Raw genomic sequence first — 19,133 nt, 5'->3', positions numbered from 1 at the left:
TGGAAGGCCAGAGGGTGGGCTGGGTACAGGGCTAGCTCAGTGCTTACAGGAACATACCAACCACCATAGCGACCACCCAGCTGGTGTGCACATGCTCTGTTGGGGGTGGGGAGTATGTAGCAGCCTCCAGTGGGATGGGCTCCATGAAGGCTTTGACTGAATCTGGGAGGAACCCAGGGGCAGACCAGAGAATCTTGACACAGAATTCAGGGGAGAAGAGCAGGTATAACATTGGTTATACAAAGTACTACTTTCCTAACTATGTGTGTTTCTACTGCTTCTATAATCAAAGAAAAGATCAAGTAAAAGGGACAGAATGTTTGCATTTCAATCTAATACCCCATTCCAAGGGGCCCATCAGAGCAGCGGGTAGGGGGTAGTCAGGACTTCAGGCATTTGGCCTCACCCACTTCCATGCCCTTGACATGTGGTTCAAACATCTATGTGTTCTCATTCTCAGAGCAACCACAACCAAAGAAATAAATCAACAGGTCAAAGAAGGCTGTCAGCTGAAGGTTCTACCTCTGCCAAAACTGATCGGAAGTCCCACCTTGAAGACTATCCCAGCAGATTATCCCATAGCATATTGAAGAGCTAAAGATGAGAGAGCCCAGATGTATGAATCTTGAGATGAGAGTCCAGGCTCAAGCATTGCTCATGAACGTCAGCCTGTGGATATGTCTGGAGTGAAATCAAAGTATCTTTTCCACACTCGGAATACAACAACTTCACATGGATCACCTCAAATACTCCAATGGGAAGGGCCCACTTGCGACATATAGGGAATAAGAGCATCATGCAGACAAGTTAAAGGATGTCCTGGCTATGACCATGAGGAGTTTGCAGGATGAGGATCACATACAACCCATGGATACCTGCCAACACAGTGAAAGGAAAGTAGCCTTGGAATCCCTCACCTTATTTGGGCATTAGTTTCTAAAACAGGCTTAACCAAGGGCTAGGCTTTGCAACGAATGCAGCAGGACCATGGTATCAAACAAATTTCATTCTTCCCTCTGATCTAGGTGTGTCTGCTTCAAAGGAGAAGACATCACCTCCCAGAGCAGCCTTCATTAGAATCCACAGGGATGAAAGAAGCTAAAGACCATCACAAGATAATGGATGTTTCATGGTTTTCAGCTATGGAACTCTTTGGACATGACTACTGCAGGACTGAGGCCATCCCTTTCCAGTGAAAATGAGTCTCCAGGAGCATTGGGAATCTTCTGGAAAGTGGGCATGTGTGGCAGAGACTCGGAGCTCAACATCTGCCAACCTGATGTTTTCAGCATAGCTGGGGAGGACAGAACCATGCCTGCAGCCCCACCTGACCAAGACCCTTTCCCGTGATCACTTGGTTACTGTCCTAGAGCTTTCTCTCAATTATACTGGGACAGTTCAGCCTAAGGCACTAAAGGAAACTCAGCTTTTCAGAGAGAAGAATAACCTCAACCTATGGGTTTATCAGAGTTTGAGTGGATCCCAGAGTAAACCGTTTCCTAGGAAGCACATTCTAAGGTGATTTTGAAATATTTCCTGTGCGTTTTCCCAGTGGGACTCAGCCACACACAGCCCAGAAGTGACCTGCTCAACGCTCTGCCCATCTCCAGGCTGCTATCCCCACCCCATCTTTCACTGTTCCATGCTACTGGTTTCCTGATACCACTTCCGAAATGTTACACACCCAAGCATAGAGCTCAGATTCTAAGTTCAGGGAACCCAAACTAAGATATACAAGTTACATTTCATAGTTCAATGTAACTCTCTACTATTCTTTCATTACCACAAATGACCAATATCAAAATGCCAAATTACTCATATCAGGAAGAAAAGTTGGAGCATAGAGTCTCTAATTGAAGTTATAGTCTAATTCAAGTTAATATGAGTCTAAGTTTTGTTCCCTTAATCTACATTCTAATGTTATTTGTGCTAATACCTAAAAAATAACTTGGCAAACCTTGCACAAAAAGTAGATATGGGATATACGGGCTTTCATCAAACCTCCGACCAATAGTACCACAGGCCAATGCCTCTTTGTTTCTATCTTTATACTAATGAACTATAAATTCTTTCAGACAAAAAATACTGCTTTCCAGGTTTTTGCAGGAGGCGCATTCTACTGGCACGTTTTGAGATTTGAAACAAAGCTCAGGGTAGGAGCAGACAGAGCCTCATTCATGTTGATTGTCAAGGTCTCAGGACAACATCCAACTTACCCCCACTATTCTGGGATTCACCAACTGAACAAGGCTTTAAGGTACAACTTCCTCATGGAGGACACATCTATAAATAACCACACATGGCCAGTATGCTACATAATGTCATGCAGGGGCAAGCCAGAGAAACTCACTGTGGCTCAGATGCCTGGCAGTGCCCATTATCAAAAGCTAGTGGTAAGAACGTGTGAAGAAGAGACAGACAACATCCATCTTCAAATTGTCAAGTCCCAGCACAGTGGTCATCCCTGACAGACTGTGCCAACCACACAGTTCTAGGGATGGAGAAACGTAAGGCCATTGAAATGTGCCCCTCAGACTAAGGAGAGGACTCTAAGATAGGGCTGCACATACCCATTTCTTCACCCGAGGGACACCCTGCAAGGCTGCAGGTCCATCTAATAGAAGGTCCTTGGTAATATTTTATAAACTCAAGTCAAGATCTACAGTAGGAAGGTATCCAGTTACACACATATCAGGAACAAGCTACCTACCCATCTCTTATAATGCAAACAAATACAAAGGGAAATAAATTAGAAATCTTGTGCAATGCAGAGGGCTGAGCTTCCTCACAGCACTGTGTAATTCTTGCTCACTCCCTCCCCGGACACCACTGCCAATTCCTCCTTAATCCTGAGTTTCCTAAACTTAAAGTTAAGGCTCTAGAGGGGGGAAGACATAGTCTAAACTTAGCCTTTCCCAATTACTTACACCTCTCTAGGATCACAGGCTTTTAAACACATGAAAGATTTTCCTTCTATCCTTGGATTCCATATCCTAACCTGCACACTAAAAGCCATAGTCAGTCACGCTTTTTATTTAAAGCTCTTCCATATATCAAGTTGATATTTGCATTTTCTCAATAGTTGCAAGTTTAGCAGGGTATGATCCAGGAGGAAAATCCTTCGACTGAAGGAAGCCCCCATGTCACCTGAGAGATAGCTACATGCCAATGACCAGGGCAAGATTTGGTTGATGATGCAAAACAGCTTCCTATGGCAATGTTTCTAATTACAGCATCTTCAATTATGAAGCTTCAATCTCATACATTTGAAGATCCTAACTTGCAGCTCCCACTTGGATTGACAGAACAGTGTGTGGATCTAAGCTGTGAGGTTGCAAAGGCCTAAGAATGATACAATGGACTCTGGGGACTTGGGGGGAAAAATGGAAGAGGGACGAGGGATAAAAGACTACAAATATGGTGCAGTGTATACTGCTTGGGTGACGGGTGCACCAAAATCTCACAAATCACAACTAAAATACTTATGAAACCACGTACTATCTGTACCCCAATAACTTGTAAAAAATAAAATACATATCTTTTGATTCTTCCCTAAATGATTACCTGGGTTGCCTGATTTCTTGGAGTATTGAAACAATTGCTTTTGGTATCACTTCATTCTTGAACATGAGTTCTCTGAAGTACTCCAAAAGTATACACAAAAGCACAGGTGACAAATAGGTTAAAAATGCCTAAGATGCATATAAAAATCTTATTTAAAAAAACTGTGTGGAGACTCACATAATGAACTTTTGCTCCAAGAACTACTGCAGAATCTACCAGGAAAACCAAAAGAATTCAGACCCTTTGAAAGAAGTGGCTCTTCACTGCAAACTCTGAGACAACTGAAAAACTGAGTGCCTAAAGTGTGAATGGGGAAAGTCCACCTTCAAACACACACTCTCACTGCAGAACCAGAAAATACAGATCATGGGAGAAAGATTTAACCTTACCTAGAATTAAAATACAGCTGAGCAAAATATAAAAACAAGCAGCAGTGGGAAGAGCCATGTGGGCAGTCCTGGTCCCCAGGGAAGCCATTTCTGACTTTATCTCACAGGGTTCCTTGGGGGAAGGCTACCAGCAGAATTGGGGAAGGACCTCAGGGAAAAGGAGACTTCCAGCTGAACTTTGTGATAACTTTGCACACACATTTTCCTGGGCAGAATCAGGGGGCTGGGGGTGGCAAATGGGAAGTACAGATACTCTTACCTATGGAAGTTATCTGAGCTACCAGTGGCAAATCTGTATGGGTTTGCAGCAACCTCAATTCTTGCCTCCTCAGAAGAATTCGACTGAGGGGCATAGGCAGAAAGAGACTGAGGAAAATTTTCAGAACAGGAATGACAGCTTAAAAAGGCTTTAGAGCAGGAGAGAAAAAGTTCATTTGGAAGAGACGCAAGTGGGCACGTGAAGGTCAAGTGCTGTGTTTAACCTTGATCCTAAGACTTTATAGGCTGGCCCCTTTCCCATCGTTCTCCCCTTAGGGTGGGTTGCCCGCATGCACAGGGCCCTCCTTACCCTTGTGAGCATGCACAGTGCGTTTCAGAAGTTGTATGCATGCCCACTTGAGGCTTTCTTCCCTTTTCCAGTGGTATACCCCTGTGTAAGGTAATGGCTGTGATTTGGTCAAGGAGTAAGTCAAGGTGGATATGCAGGTCTGCATGACTCAGCAAGCTTGGTGCACAAGTGCATATCTCCACTTGTTATATAACCTGTTTGTGTAAGTTCATACTTGGCTCTAAGACAGTATTGTCTGTAGAAGGTATAAGTGACCTGCTGACGCTGCCCAGGGGGTCCTTGGGGGCTTGGCTCAGCTCAACATGGCTTGACATGGTGGGAGTACTGGCCCCCAGAGAAAGAGAACCAAAGCTTGTAGATGGACAGAGAGAGAGAGAACCATCTTGCAGATGGACAGAGAACCATCTTGTAGATGGACAGCAGGGAGCCAGGACCCAGCGTGGCTTGCTTTTGCCCAAAGAGGTAAAGAGTTAAACTGCTGACCCTGAAGGCAAGGGAGAGGCAGCCATGCAGCTGCAGGTATGGGGGCAGCAGGAACCTCAGAGCCAGAGCAGACAGCCAAGATAAAAGTGGGCAGTGTAAGAAAAGCTGCTCATGAGAGCGCTAGTTTAAGTAAGCTGAGTAAAACAGCTAATGTGAGAAAGCTGTTGATGAGAGCTACTACTGAATAAAATCCTTCACCTGCCTACAGCCCCGAGTGTTCTTTCTGCTCATCCACCCACTCCCTCCAGACCTCAACATGACCTTTGGTGTAGTTGTGAACCTCACATCCCAGAATGTCCTAGTCCACCATTTTGTCTCCTAATACATATGCCAGGGAATCTGCTTCTCCCTGGTTCCTGCATTCAATTAACACTTTAGTGCAACAGGTGTGGACCGTCAGGAAATGGCCTTTCCCTGGCACCTGCTGCCAATTTATCACTTTTAGAGTGGTGATGTGATCATTGCCAAACAATTACCTGACATTCCTATTGGGTGGAAGAGGCCTCTCCTGCTCTGCTCATGCCTGTCTCATTACCTGTAACAATACAGACACAGAAGCCTGGAAAGGTGAGGAGGGGTGGGGCCTGAAAGCCCTGCTTGCTTTCTCAGTGGGGAGGCTTGTAGCCTGTCGCAAGATCTCTGCCCTGTACACGGGGGGCCTGGATATAAACTTGGTGCTGTTGGTGGGGCATAGTGGGAATGAGACTGGAGTTGGTGGCTGCATGGGGGCTGGGTGAGGCTTGTCACTGACAGCTTTCCCCCACTTCCTTGGTGACCTGTATGACACAGCAGAGGCAGCCATAATCCCCCTGTGAACATAACTCCATCAGCCTAAGAACCACACCCCCATCCCCCACAGCAGCCACAGCAAGTCCTGCCAAAGGAGAGTCTGAGCTCAGACATGCCTGACCCTGCACTCACCTGATGCTCTTTCTCTACCTGCCCTGGTAGCTTAAAACAGAAGCTCTTGGGAGCCTTATGGCCCTGCCCATCACCTGAGAAACCCAAACACTTATCCAGGCAACCTTAGGGCAAGCTTGTATTCCCCCTGTACTACTTATACTACCACAGCTAATGCTCTCTTGGAAGTGCCACCTCCTGGCTGGAGGCCAACCAACTCAAGCAATTACAGCAACTCAGCACAATCCTACTCCAAGAAAGGAGAAAACTGCTGATTTCACCACCTGTAACATCCTGGCTAACCAGAGGTTCTGAGTCTGTCCACATGACAACTTCACTGCTAGCATAACCAGCATTTGAGAGAATCAGCACACTCAACGAAACTACCACCAAGAACTCCCACAGAGTCCATTTCACTCTCCTGCTCCCTCCTTCCACTGGTGCAGATTCTGGTATCCATGGCTGAGAGACCTGAAGACAGATCACATCACAGGGCTCTTTGCAGACACTCTTCAGTACCAGCCCAGAGCCTGGTAGCTCCACTGGGTGGCTAGACCCAGAAGAGCAATATCAATCACTGCAGTTCGGCTCTCAGGAAGCCCCACCTCTAGGGGAAAGGGAAGAGCATCACATCAAGGGAGCACCACATGCGATAAAATAATCCGAAAAGCAGCCTTGAGCCCCAGTATCTTCCCTGGAGAAGTCTACCCAAATGAGAAGGAACCAGAAAAAAGCAATTCTGGTAATATGACAAAGCAAGTTTCTTTAACACCCCCAAAAGATCATACTAGCTCATCAGCAATGGATCTGAACAAAGAAAAAATCTGTCAGAAAAAGAATTCAGAAGCTTGATTAAGCTACTAAAGGAGGTACCAGAGAAAGGTGAAAACTTAAAAATGTTAAAAATACAGGATATTGACAAAGAATCTCTGGAGAAAGATAGCATAAATAACCAAAACTTCTGGAAATGAAAGACACTCTTAAATGCAAATTATGCCGGGAAGTTTCAACAACAGAATTGAACAAGTAGAAGAAAGAATTTCAGAGCTTGAAGATAAGGCTTTCAAACTAACACAATCTGACAAAAGCAAAAAAGCAAGCCTCCAAGAAGCTTGGGATTATGTTAAGCAACCAACCTAAGAATAATTGGTGTTCCTGAATAAGAAGAGAAATCTAAGTTTGGAAAACTTATGAGGAAACAATCAAGGGAAAGTTCACTGACCTTGCTAGAGATCTAGATGTCCAAACACAAGCAGCTCAAAGAATGCTCAGGAAATTCATCACAAAAACATTACTTAGGCACATAGTCATCAGGCTATCTGAAGTCAAGACAAAAGAATCTTAAGAGATGTGAGGCAAAAGCATCAGGTAACCTGTAAAAGAAAACCTATCAGATTAACAGATTTCTCAGCAGAAATCCTACAAGCTAAAGGAGACTGGGGTCTTATCTTTAGCATCCTTAAAACAATTATTAGCCAAGAATTTTGTATCCAGCAAAACTAAGCTTCATAAATGAAAGATAAAGTCTTTTTCAGGCCAACAGATGCTGAGAGAATTCACCACCACCAAGCCAGCTAAATTGAACTGCTATAAGAGGTCTAAATCTTGAAACAAAACCTTGAAATACACCAGAACAGAATCTTTTTAAAGCACACATCTCAGAGCCTATAAAACAGTAACACAATGAAAAAAAGAAATATTCAGGCAACAACTAGCATGATGAATAGAATAGTACCTCACATCTCAAAACATTGAATGTAAATGATCTAAATGATTCACTTAAGAGATACAGAATGACAATAGATAGGTGAGTCTCTTGAAGGCAAGATACTTGGTGAACTAACACATAAGGACTCACGTAAAGTTAAAGGGATGGAAAAAGATATTCCATGCAAATGGACAGTACTATCGAGCCTCGTATAAACCATCAGCATCTGCAATTGGAACCTGTTTCTTCAGATATAGATGGTCCCTGTCATGTCAGAGTTCCAGTTAGACTACTGTCTTATGGCTTACTACAGTACATCACTTTACCACAAAACATGGCGACTGTAGGCATCATACAATATTCATCATCATCATGATGCAACAGGAGGGAAGAACCAAAGTTTTGGTGAGTATTAACACACACATCCAGGTCACTAAATAAAAGTAGTCTAAGTGTTAAAGAAAATGCTATGTTGGTGCTGATATGTACTATGGAGTCAGACCTTGGATAGTTACATCTGTACTGACCACATGCAAATTTTTTCCTTGTCATTTCCTAAATACTACAGTATAACAACTACATACATAGCATGTACATTTAGTAGGTATTATAATATCAAGATGAGTTTAAGTATACAACAGGATATGCATAGATTATATACAAACACTATGACACTTTACGCAAGGGACTAGAGCATCCACTGATTTGATATCAGCCTGTAATCCTGGAACCAGTCCCCCATGGAAACGAAAGGTTGACTCTACTCTTGTTTTCCACCTGTAACATCAAGCCTCCAAGACCTCAGAAAGAATCTCCCAAGAGAATTATCACTGGAACGCTGGCTTATAATTATGGCTTATCTCTACAGCATGCTCCCTAGATCAGCTACCACTGTAGACTCTCCTGGATTAGGCAGCACAGGGAAGATGAACAACAAAGCAGGTGAAGGAGAAATCCACTGCAGAATGCATGACGTTCCTGTGCATCCCTTCATTAGACATGTCAGTATTAAGGTCATACCAGTGTCTAATATGAGTATTACTAACTTTTAGTAGGGGTGAGAGATATAACCCTCATTTCTTCAGGGCAGGATTGTTGGCTTATATGGAAGAGGACAGACTTTTCACAAAGACTTTTCACTTTTCCTGCAAAGAGAATTTACTGACTCCTAGTCAATTCTATAACCATTTCTTTAAAAAAAAATCCTATAAACACACAGCTTCTTATGGCCAGCAACCCACATCTAGAGTTGACATTCTCCATACACTGATGGAAATTCCTAACAAGGACAAGGATCATGATGGCAACGTTTTTAAAAATCAGAGTTATGAGTAAAACCATAGGTGACATAAGGTAGCTACAGAAGGGCAAGACATGGTAAGTCATTTAGACTTATTGCTAAAGGAGTGGTTGAGCTTGAGAGGGGATTCCCCTTTGATATATAGGTTGGTACACAGCAACAAAACTCAGTCTCCAAAGATTATTTGAACATCTCCAAAAACAAAGCAAAGAGGACTAATGTTTAGAAAGCATAACCAACAGCTGCTTTTCAATCCCATAAAATCTCTTGCTCAGGCTTTGGGCAGAAGGTAAATCCCAGGTGGGCACTGGATATCAAGGAGAAGTACCATGTCACCCACAGTAAGCACAGAATCCCAGCCTTCTGATAAATCATATTTCTGTTGGTGCCAAGTACATCTATAAGAAAAACCTGCAGGGTAAGTTCAAGTTTAACTTCAACATTTAAACTTCTTATATGGAGAAAATTTAAGGAGCAATGCCGGAGACATCATAGCTATAAGAGCAAATCAAGTTAAATACAAAAGTTCTTCAGCTGAGGTAGATGCCACCTGTAAAAATATTTCAAATACTGAAATATTTCTCAGGTGTTGACCATACATATTTATGCTTAAGGTAGAATAGCCACAGCATGAACTCATACAATGCAGAATGTCACATCAAGGGAACAATCTAAGAAAACTGAAGATACGCTAATTGAAGACAAGTATCAAATAATATTAAATATGTGGTTGGTGTCCTCAAAAATATAGTGAGAACATGAGCAAGACAATGTAAGGATATGAAACCAAAACAAATAAGTCAGCATGTAACATAGTAGTGGGTAACAATATATGGGACAAAAAGTGTGGTTAGATATCAAATGAAGATTTCCTAATACCTGAAAGCATTAGGAAAAGTCAAAATCTTAAAGGGCAAAGAGACAAACATTCATTATTCATTTTAGTCAGTCAACTATTTCCATCCTCCTGGGTTGCCTGAATGCATGGAAAGGAGAAGCATAAGAATCTTTGTGTGTGAATTTAAGGTATGTTCCATGGCCCTGGATAAGTGGTTCTAATGTCTGTGGACCCTGCTCAGAGAGCACATCCCATAATCCTAGTCACAGAAGACATCATAGGGAATAGAACTAGGTAACAGAAAAGTTAATCTCTACATTAGATAATTCTCAAAACTAAAATATTGTGTCTAATAGAATGCAAATTTTAATCCAAATCCAATGGAGAATTTAGGACATTAAGACAATTGGCTTTCGTAAGGACTGAAAGAAGATTTGAAATATTCAGCGTTGAATTCCCATCTAGTAAATCTGGAATGCTGCTAGACAGCTCACAGGGTCACGAAATGCTCATATCTGCTTCTTTTCAGTTCTAGGAAGACCCTGAATGCAGAACAACTACAATGTGAAAACTTGGAGAATAAACCCCAAACAGAACTCAAACCTTAGGCAGCACAAGAGGAAGCCACTGAGACAGGAAAGAATGAAATAGGATGCCTGTCATAGCCACCCTGCAGTGTGACTTGTTAGAAGGCTACAGACCTTATTCCTATAACATACAGTATTGAGCAAGTTTTCCTAGTGGATCAATTCCTCAGTTTCACCATGCAACTCACTCCAACAATGAAAATCAGTGTGATTCCACAAAGACAAAGCACCTGGGTCTTGACCTCTAGGCAACCATGGATATGGAGCTAAGCCTAAGAGGCCACTAGGGCGGAGGGGAACACAGTTTGTCTATCAGAAATAGGATCTACCAGAGGGCCAGCCCTGCACAGCAGTGAGGATGCCAATTCCTTAAACTGTTGATCATAACAAAAGGAACCCAATGCAGAGAAGATTGACTACTTGAGACCCATGGATGTGGGTGCTCAGAAGAACCATGACAGCCCAGACCCCCATAACTACTGCCCGAATAATCTATATCCAGTGGGGTTTCCTTGAAGGTAAAAATACAGGCAATGACCCCCAGAGCAGTAAGGTTGAGCAACATTTTACCTGGACCATTCCAAATACTTTGGCTTAGGAAGGAATTCCGTAGGAACAAATGGAATACGAGAGTCAGGCAGAGAAGGCTCGAAGGATAACCCAGGCTGTTTCCAGCTGGAATAATGAGAGCCAAACACTATACAAGAAAGTGGGCAATGTCAAAGCCAAATACCCTCGGGCAGCAGCTTTCACTAGAGATGAATGAGCTCGGGTCGATGTCCTCAAAGATATAGTGAGGACATTGGCAAGAGGATGTAAGAATATGAAATCAAAACAGGTAAATATTCTGTGTCTGGTCGACCCAGGCACACGGGTTAGTCCTGTTAGTGACTGCACATGGGAGAAAGGTTTTCGACAATCTCATTCTTCCTTTCTTCTCATTCAATCCTAAGAACTTTAATCGAAAGGCAGTCACACTGGCTAGAGTTACTAGAATTCAAGGCAGCAGAAAAGACATGGAGTGTTAAAGGAATAAATTCTTCAACAGAAAACACCATTTGCTCAAGAACAAATGACAGAGTGTCCATAAAAGCTCAAAAAACAGAATATTTTAACAAAACTATATGTCCTCTGCAGGAATATGGATGAAGCTGAAAACCATCATTCTCAGCAAACTAACACAAGAACAGAAAACCAAACACTGCACATTTTCGCTCATAAGTGGGAGCTGAACAATGGGAACACATGGACACAGGGAGGGGAACATCACACACCGGGGCCTGTCAGGAGGTGGGGATAGCATTAGGAGAAATACCTAATACAGGTGACAAGTATGGGTGCAGCAAACCACCATGGCACGTGTATACCTATGTAACAAAACTGCCTGTTCTGCACATGTACCCCAGAACATAAAGTAGAATAATAAAAAAAAAAAGCTACAGCAAGAGAGGGCATACAGCAATAAAAAAGCAATGGTTGACGTATAGTACTCACATGTACATGGAGTACTAACACACCCTAACCTCTACTACATCCCCTTGAAGGAATGAGATTTGTACATTCCCTCTACAATTGAACTCATGACATGAGAGATCTGACATTCAAAGGAACACTAATTTTAGATCTTTAAAAACACAATCTCCCTTTGTGTGAGAGAAAGAATGAAACTTAAATGAACTTCTGTTATATTTAAAGAATGAGTTGATTTTTTTATCCTCAGATTTTTCTCATCCTGTAGGAGGGAGAGATGGTAAGGGTAAATGAAATGCAAGGGTGTGTAAAGAATCTCTTCCAGCTCAGAAAGAAAATCTTTTCCAGCAGAGGGAAAAAGCCCCCATCCCAGGAAGATGGAGTAGGGAAGAACCTGTCCATCTGAGAGGGAGACCCAGGCATTGGCTTCTTGAATGATTGGGCTGCCGCAAGCCATATTTTCATCCTGTAGGTCCACTTGCTTTTATGCAGAGTCATATTTTGGCTGAGCAAAAAAATTCATGCCTTGGGGTAGAGGCAAAATGACTAGTAAGGTTGATGGTCAATGACCAGAATATCACCCCCGAAGGACATTCTGAGTTGCATTACTCTTGGCTCAAAGGTCCCCAGCAGGGTTGAGCCTCAGTCACCTCCACAAAGGAGGAACTCAATCCTACCCCCTCTAATGGCTGCTCTCTCCATGTCCTCGGTTTCACATCCCTCCTCCTCTGTACTTCCTCAGCTCATTTCCAAATAAGGCATTGAATGCCACAAATTCATGAACTCTTAAGATTTCCATATTCTAGTCCTAGAAGCTGTGAACATGTTTTGGGCCATAACAAGGGGGAAGTCAGGGGATAGATGGAATTAACCTCATTAATCAGCTAAGATGCAGAACTATTCCCGTATTACACAGGAGGTCCTTTGTCATCCAAAGGTGATTCAACTGAGAAAGCAGAAGATGGAGGAAGCAGCAGAATGAGAATCTGATTTCAAGACGCAGAGCATCTCTGAAGCTGACGGGATGTCCCAGCTTCTGAAGCCAAAAATGGAGCCAAAAGCCGAGAATCAAGGGCTGCTAAAAGGTGGGGAAGAGCCAAGGAAACAGACTGTCCATTGGAAGGCCAGATAAGATCCAACTATGACTACACCTTTATTTGTCTAAGTGAAATCAACTTCTATCTTTGGATCTCTACCACTCTAATTTAAGCACATAACTTGGTGCTCATTTGTTACCACAGAAATAGGAAGTTGATGCAAGTCCTGTCCAGAATACTTATTTTATAACCTACTTTGAAGGTAACCAGAATAAGTCATGGATATTTCCGTTCTATCTAAGTACCCATAACTCATCCTTCCCTGAGAAAACTCATCAGGAAAAATGTGAAGGCAGTAAAATTAGTGTCATTCTCCTAGCATCCCAGTAGACATGTTTTATGCATTAAATGCATTCATGTAATTTTGTATTTGAAATAAACATGCATAAATGCCATGAAGGATACATCTTACATTTTACAGGAGAAAAATAGATTCTGATTATTTATGTTTTCTATGGAAGAAACTCAATATATAATTGAAAAAACCATCCCCCACCAAAAAAAAATTCTGTGGTTGGAATAACTTCACTAGATTCCACCAGTCAAATGATAACCCGTTATTCCAGACAATATAAAAAATGGTAGCATTTCTCAAAATATCACCCTGTCTTGACAACCAAGTGGACTAAAACAGCAGGAAGGATTCTCATCATTTCCAGTCCAGAGAGGCTAGGACTAGGAGATGATCACATTTCAGCGTGGACCATGAGGTCCCTGCTCTTCACGAGGTGCAGGTCAGTGTAGCACCAGGAGAGGCAGACCTTTTCTCACTGAGGACTGGTAACCAGCAAGTCTTTCTCACAAACACTAAACCTCTCCACTCTCCCTTTATGGAGCCATTATATGGCTGCCTCAATCACCTCCTCTCAAAAAAGCTATCTGCAAGTAAACGTTTAAAAGGGTTCCAAGACTTGGAGAACAAAAAACAGCAGTTGCTTTCAGATCACAGAAGACAAATCTGGCCGATGCTTGTGCCTCAAGGAGCCAGGCAGCCCTAGCAATTAGACAACACAAGGATGAGAATAATTTCAAATCAGGCCCCATTGGATCAGAGACTACTGAGCTTTTCCTTCCCCAAAGAGACTGTGCTTATGTTGCCTTGATGAGCACCATCCCCAGACTCCCTGAGAAAACAAGCTTCTGTGGATATCAAGGCACCAGAAAAGCAAAGCTCAAGCTTCTAGAACTATGTATTCTGTATTTAAGTCCTATCTCCTCTGGGTTAGTTTCTAAAATATTACTCCTACTACTGCCTTGAGGAACTGCCACAGCAGATTTAAATCTGTCATCACAGGAAACTCTCTACTCACTTCAAGGTAAACACTGATTCAATAGAATTCAGGCTTTGCTGAACATTCCAGAGAAGACAGTCACAGAAGAGCTCTATGTAGATGTGAGGCATAGACTTAACAGAACACTTCAGTTTTCAGGCACGAGGGAGGAGTATCTTCCTCTCTAGGGACTATGAAGTAGCCAGGGGACATCGCATGCCCTTAGAGCTCCTTAACTTTAGATGCTCCTGCAAGCAGAGCTCATGCTGGAGGAATAGGGCCAGTTTACCAGCCCTACTAAAACGGACCAAGCAGTCGTTCTTTTTGCTAGCCAGAAAGGCCAAGTTTGGTTTTCAGTTCTTTACACATTCCAAAACTTTCCCCTGATCTGATAGACTTTTGGGCTGGAGGGTGGGTTGGATACAGGCACCACAGTGCAGGCAGCCTGAACCGAGTTCTCCCTGGAGAAGACCCGGTATCCGAATCTGGGCTGCTGAGAACTCTCCTTGCACCAGTTATGGAATTAACCTGCTTGGATGAAGCAGCCTGAAGGCAGAAGAATGTTCAGGATGAAATCCAAAGTAGTATCTGTTACTGCAGAGCTGCTCACTGGACACTGGGCAACTTTGAGGACTCTAAGGAAGCTCCATCAGCCTCAGCCCCAGGCCTCACCTGGATCTTATGAGATCGCAACACATGTTTCTTCTGGTGACTGAATAGATAAGGTATTTTATTATCTGTCCATTGTATTATGGTAACTTCACACAAGGCAGCATATGATAGCCGATTCTGTCAGTGTCCTTTAGTGTACTGGCTCAGATATTTCTCAGCCTAGATAAAAATTCAAGCCCAGAAGAGCAGGCCCAAATTAGACACTGCAGGAAAGCAATTGCCTGGTTGGACTCAGTGGTGCTCTTACAAGAACATATCAATCATAGCCATCAGAGTCACAGCCGCACAGGCCAGTACCTGAGAACGTTGCCTGATACATGCATGGGATTCATGGGAGCCACTCAGAGCTGCTGCAGACATCCTATGGCTGGAGGGATTCCAGTGACAGACTCCATGAGGGGCTTGACTATGGGTCAACCAGGGAGGAACCCAGGGTCAGGTGAGAGGATCTTTGAACCTCAGCATTCAGGGAGAAGGATGACTACAACATGGAAGATAAAAAGCACTTTTCCTAATGATTGGCATTCCTACTGCCTCTGTAACTGCAGAAAAAATAGCAAGGTAATCAAAAGGGATAAGTGTTTGCATTTCAATTTCTCAACCACATTCTTCCTAGGGGCCCTTCAGAGCAGGGTGGAGGGTCATCAGGACTTTAAGGAATTTGGGCTCAGGGTTAAATCCCTACACTGTACTTGTGAATCAAACACGTGTCCTCATTCTCAAACAACCACAACCAATGGGAAATCAAAAGATGGAAAGCACTATCACCTGAAGGATCTGCCACTTTAAGGGACTCCATCTACTTACCTTGAAGACAGCCCCTGAGAGATGACCCTGTGGTAACTTAGGGAAGAACCAGAGATTTGACAACCCATGTGAGTCTTGGGTGGAGATCTGTGAGGCCAGGCTCACACCAACACTGCCCTTGTAACCACACCCTGCAGATATACCTAGAGGGAAATCAGAACCAAAGCCTCTTCCGTAACATCCAGAGGGTGAGAACCTCACTTGGACCATGTCAGATACCCAGGGAAGGGTAGAACCCCTGACAAAACATAAGCAGCAAGAGTATCAGGCAGACAAGGGACATCCTGGCTATGACTACGAGGGTTTGGCAGAATCCAGATTACACAAAACCAATAAATACTTGCTGGAAAGTGAAAGCAAAGTAGCCTTGGAATCCCTCTCCTTGTTCATCTAAAACTACCTCGACCTTTGTGTCAAAAACAACCTGGACCAAAGGTTAGACACTGCAGTGAATGCAGGACCATGGTTCCAAACACACCTCTTTGCTTTGATGCACTCTTGGGTGTTTCTAAAGATGTCACATCCCAAAGCCAGCCTTTATTACAATCCTCAGGGCTTGACACAAGGTAACAACCCTTCACAAGAGGATGGATGTCAGTCTTCAGCTATGTAACATGAACAGTCATACCATAGAAGGACTAATTTTGTCCCTTTCCTACTTAAAGGAAAACCCAGGAGTATTGGGAATCTTTTGGAATGTGTAGGCAGGTGCGGCAGAGGCTGGGGAGCTCAGTGACATCTTTGTGACCTCCACGTTATCTGCACAGCTATACAGAATGGCATCAGGTTTGCAGCCCTATCCCACCAGAAAACTTTCCTATGACCCTTCCTCAATGTGAGGGCCCTAGAGCTTTCTCCAAATTCAACCAAGGCAGCTCAGCCTTGGGCACAAGGGGACATTTCAGTGTGTAGACATTAATCATCATCAGGATGGACCAAGTTGGAGAGTGAGTCATGGAACCACCTGTTGCTAGCTAGGGCATTCTGAGATGCATTTGATGTGGTTCTGTCAAGCATTCCCAGAGGAACTGAGCCACACGCAGCCTAGCTGTGATCAACTCAGTGCTCTGCCCACCTCTGGCTGCTGTCCTCACCCTGTCTCTCACCATTTCACGCTCTGGGTTTCTGGGATCACTTCCACAGTATCATCTACCTCAGACATATAGCACTTGGGTTTGGAATTTAGGAAGTCCCAACTAAAACACCATAATTTCCCTTCATATTGAAAAGGAGAAGACCTTAACTCTTCTTTCACTGGCATGGTCAAGATGTAAGTGCCAGATTACTTATGTCACAAATAAATTGAGGCACATTTTTGCATTTCTAATTGAAATCACAACTACATAATAAGCTCTGTTCATTAATTTACATTCCAAAGTTATTTTTGTTAATACCTGAAAGACAGCTTAGCAAACTTTTCTCTTGAAGATATGGGATGTTTACAGGTTAACTTTGTAACAGTGATTCTGTAATTTAATCCTTCCAGCACCAGTACTGGCCAAAGCCTCTTCTCTTTCTCTATACAGAAAAGTTGCAAATTATTCTAGACATCCCCTAAGAAAAACAACTCAGAAATTGTTGCAGTAGCCTGCATTTCATTGACACATTTTCAGATTTGAAGGATAACTCAGGCTAGAAGCAGACAGCCTCATTCATGGTGATTGCCAAATTTCCAGGACAGTAAATCAAATCCGCTATTCTGAGAATCACCAGATGAACAAGGTCTGAAGTGGAAACAAACCCCCTGAGGAGTTTCACCAGGAGTCGAGCCAAAGAAATTAACCATGGGTCAGCAGAGATGTCAGGCAGTGCCCAGTAACACCGGGTAACCATAAGCAGAGAGCTATGAAGGAGAGACAGGCCATGTCCCTCTTCAAGTTTTTTCCCTAGTGCAGTGGTCTTCCCTGTAGGTTTAACACCCATGATGACCTGTGCCTCAACCACAGCATTAGAGCTGTTGAGATGCAAAGACACTGAGGTGACTATCAGAACAGAGACAGAACCCCCAGATAAGTCTGTACACACCCCATTCCTTCATTCCCCCCACAAATACCTTGCAAGGCTGCTGACACAGCTAGTAGAACCAAAGACACATCCTTGGTTCAATAGATTTAAGGAATTCAACAATGGATCCACATCAAGTAGTATGCATCAATAAGGAACAAGCCATACCCCTCAGGACACATGTAAAGAAAAAAAAATGTATAAATCTTCTGGAGTAGAGTTTTCATACAGCAGCATACAAAGCCTTGCTCCCTCCCCTGGCACCAGTGTCAGTACCTTCTCAGCCCCAAGTATTCTGAGTTTCAGGTCAAGGGTCTGGAGAGGATACCATTATGTTTGTCTGTTCTCTCCGGAACACAGGCTTTTCAAGATATGAAAACTTCCTTTGTCACATCATTCTAGGTCCCCACGTGGCCACTCCAGACCACACTCACACTTTCCATTTGCAGTGTTTCAAAGTATCCAGATGATCTTTGTAGCCATTTTGCAAGAGGCACAAGTGTTATAGGGTATGATCGTGATGTACTATCCTTTGTGGATCAAGGGTTCCGTAAACTAAGGGAAAGTAATAGGCCTACAAGCATTGTAAGATTTATAAATATACAAAGACAGTTTGCTATAACAACGTATCTAAAAGTATCAGCGATTACAAAGCCTGGACTTTTAAAGCTTGAAGATCCCCCAATCTCTCCAGATCCTGACAATATACTTGGATCTCCACCACAACACCAACATCTGCAATGAACTTGAGTCTTCCAATGTAGATGATCCTTGTGATATCTGGGAGAAGGTTCACATTAGCCTCATGTGAGACTAGCCATTATCTGCCTCATCCAAGGAAGAATTCCAAGAACAAGCAGACTACTAACCTGGAAATTAAAGCATACAATTCTCCATATAGTATTTAGTGGAGGATCCGTCTAAGATCATAGTAATGTCCCCAAAAGTACCTTCAATGCTAATTAGCAGAGAAGATAAAACTAGGTGAGGGAAAACCGCTACTTTCTCGTGACAAGCAAGAATGACATTTATCACTAGCATAAACTTGTCCTCATATGATAGGTTAAGCTCCCAATAAAGTGCTTCCTTCAACAACCTAAACAGGCAGTGAGAGGTCAGAACCAAAGGATATATTTTACTACAGCCCTTTTTAATAGACCATGCTCAAGACTTACTAGTTCTAAGCTGAGAACCAACAGCCAATGTCATATGCCAAGAGATTCACAGAGTGTGAACTCAAAGATCTCTATGGGTTCATGAAATGAGCTAAAACAAGATGACATCTGACTGCTCCCAGCGCACTCCTGTTATCTGAGCATTGAATCATTAGCTTCCCTGTGACTGGATGAAATTGGGAAGAACAGCTGTGTTCTATCGGAGGCTAACCCAAATCTGTTCCCCCAGATTCCTGTCTGGGATTTTCAGAAATCTGTCTTTTATGCAGACAGGCTCCTGTCTCTAATTTTATAATCTTT

At 43.1% G+C, this 19,133-nt stretch overlaps 1 long non-coding RNA gene across 2 annotated transcripts in view; it reads right to left on the bottom strand.

The window, feature by feature from the left end:
- The window catches only part of LOC129532915 (uncharacterized), an 87,734-nt gene that overhangs the window by 49,016 nt on the left and 19,585 nt on the right, over positions 1-19,133 (bottom strand). The gene's annotated exons all lie outside the window — the stretch shown is intronic.

This window comes from Gorilla gorilla, chromosome 3, assembly GCF_029281585.2.
Source record: "Gorilla gorilla gorilla isolate KB3781 chromosome 3, NHGRI_mGorGor1-v2.1_pri, whole genome shotgun sequence".
Taxonomy (NCBI): domain Eukaryota; kingdom Metazoa; phylum Chordata; class Mammalia; order Primates; family Hominidae; genus Gorilla; species Gorilla gorilla.
Note: the sequence above shows the minus strand (reverse complement) of the source record. Positions and strands in the feature narration are given on the sequence as shown.